The sequence below is a fragment of the Frankliniella occidentalis genome, unplaced genomic scaffold, assembly GCF_000697945.3.
Source record: "Frankliniella occidentalis isolate FOCC.00 unplaced genomic scaffold, Focc_3.1 Scaffold218, whole genome shotgun sequence".
Classification (NCBI taxonomy): domain Eukaryota; kingdom Metazoa; phylum Arthropoda; class Insecta; order Thysanoptera; family Thripidae; genus Frankliniella; species Frankliniella occidentalis.
The window spans coordinates 20,377-22,834 of NW_026267344.1; the positions used below are offsets into that span (position 1 = coordinate 20,377).

The 2,458-nt window shown below is 48.7% G+C and overlaps 1 protein-coding gene across 1 annotated transcript in view; it reads left to right on the forward strand.

The window, feature by feature from the left end:
* The first annotated feature begins 1,676 nt into the window (after positions 1-1,676).
* Positions 1,677-2,458, forward strand: part of LOC113209486 (uncharacterized) — a 42,148-nt gene continuing 41,366 nt past the window's right edge. Inside the window, exon 1 of the mRNA XM_052272686.1 lies at positions 1,677-1,760. The gene's annotated coding sequence lies outside the window, so the exon portion shown is untranslated. The remainder of the gene's footprint in view (positions 1,761-2,458) is intronic.

A 2,458-nucleotide genomic window follows, 5' to 3' on the forward strand; every position in this document is an offset into this window, starting at 1 on the left:
CCCCCCCCGCTCTCTCGCTCTTGGTCACTCTATCATATGAGGAGTGTCATTTAAATCACACATGCCAATAACACGCAATAACAGTTGAAAATAATTCAATTCTGTAAAACCGTTGAAGCCTTGCTTGTGTTGTTCATTAATTTCTTTACCCCAATGACGCCTCATTGATGCTGCGAGGCCCAGCCTGTGCAGCCAGACCTTTCTTCCGGCTGTGTAGGCGACAGGTTTATATGCGGTGACACTCACCCGCCCCGCCGGGGACGCGTGCGAAAAAGTGACTCCCTCTCTCTCCACCCCAGCACTGCCGCAGCCGGCCGCGACACCGTCGGCGGCGCGGAGGCGCGGAGGCGACCCTCCTGCGCACCACACACTGCAGCGCTACGCTACGCCACGCCAGCGGGCGTCGGCACAAGAGAACAGGACGCATTCTCATCCTGCGCTCAGGAATTTTTGTTTTACTCCCTTCTAGGCAAGGCGAGGTGCGGTGAGGAAAGGAGAGGGGCGGGAATGGGCGAGGAAACGTGACCACCGCAGAGCTCTGAGAGTAACAGCTCAATCTTGGCGGGGCGCGGCGGCGCCAGCGTGGCGGGGTGGGTGGGGCTAGGCCGGGGCCAATCCGCGAAGAACAGTGCGCTGCGCATCAGATGTGCCGTGACCATAGACCGCAGAGTGGTGAGGGGACTGGAGGTGACACCCTGAAACCTCCTCATTAAAATAGCCCCCCCCTCTCCAAAAAAAAAATAACAATTAAACAGTGGATGAAAAATAAGTTCAAAAAAGTTCTTGCTTATAGCGGTCCTTCTCAGATGCCAATTTTGTCTTCTCGAAAGGAATGCCAAAATTTGGCCTTGAAAGCGGACGAAAGTTGGCCCTCCCTCCTTTAGAAGATCAAATTTTGGCACGCAAAGAGGTCAAAAACTGGCAGTCCACTGCCGCAGTCCCTAAAAGATGCCCAAAATTTGACATTGAATAGAGAATGCCAAAATATTGGGAAGCTAGACCAGTCAACCACGGCGTATTGTGGGATCAGTCACAAAAATATACATCAGTACCCGAAACTACTATTAGTGTAGAAAACACTGCGTGTTTGCCACCTTTTGAAAAGCGATGGCTTTTCTCTTCTACCCACGGCGGAGCCACAAAGAGCCGCGTTGGCCGAGAGGAGTGACGAGCATAAAGCCAGTATGTGCGGCACTTCGGGCAAGTAAAGTGTAATTGGTGTGGTGACATATTGTCTGCCGGCCGGCGTGGCAGGTCGTCTGTCACAGCACGCAGTCACACGCTCACAGACCGCTCGCACGCACGCACCAGTACACATGCACACTTGAGTCTTATGGGCGGCACACTTCACCTACACTAAAGTAAGACGATGAGTCTGTACATGCATACTGTACATTTGCTGTACTTTTGGTACAAAATTTAAAAGAGTGCCATAGTGACACGACAAAACTGTCGCACATAGTGAAATTTTTTCAATTGGCCGTTTGTATCTTTATTTCGACTGTTGTACGACAGTCGTACGACAATTCTGTGCTACGCGGGTGGCGGGTGTGGTAACGCAACACTTTGCTGACAGTGTTCGGCGAGGTGACCTCCGATTGGCTCGCGATGATGGGAGAGTAATAATTAAATCGCATTGAACTGCTTCGAGGACGACGCTGATTGGGCGCTTGTCTCTGTGTTGCAGGCATGGCTCGGCGGCGGAGTGGAACCGGCGACCTGAACGCAGTCTCCCGACTGCAGCCCACGCCTACCAACTGGTGAGTACACATTACTGATTTAAAATTCAATTTTTTTTTTTTACCAGGAGCATGTGCTTAACACGTTCAGGGCGGCCGTTAACGGGGTAGGTCATGCCGCACTGAACGTGTTAAGGACTGCGGTACTTTGGGAACATCAAAAATATCCATATATAGATAAACAAATAAAAATATTTTACAAGCTTGAGAGCAAAGGCAAAAAGTCTTCTCATTTGTTATACGGTACTTACAAGGGAAGGTTTTTAGGTGGTACACACCAATTTCGCTGGGCGCGATACATATTGCAGGGGACATCTGTAGATTAAGATTGGCACCAGTTTTAGCTGCCCATACTATGTTTTTCGTTTGTTTTGGACAACTTTTAGTAAGAAAACATCATAAAAGCAGCCAAAATGTGATCTTCAAATGCCTATATCTCCGGAACCGTTTGAGCTACATCGCCCAGATTTTGCACAGAGGTAGGCCGCATAGATACCTTAATCGTCTAAAAATATGAGAAGAGTCGAAAAAAATTGTTGAAATGTTCCGAAATCCAAGTCGAAATCCAAGTAAGGAAGATGCACATAGTTTGTGACATTTTCTTCGATGTTTTTCGAAAAAAATTATGCTTCACGATAATTTAGTTACCAATTCGGCCTACCTCTGTGCAAAATCTGGGCGGTGTAGCTCAAACGGTTCCGGAGATATAGGCATTTGAA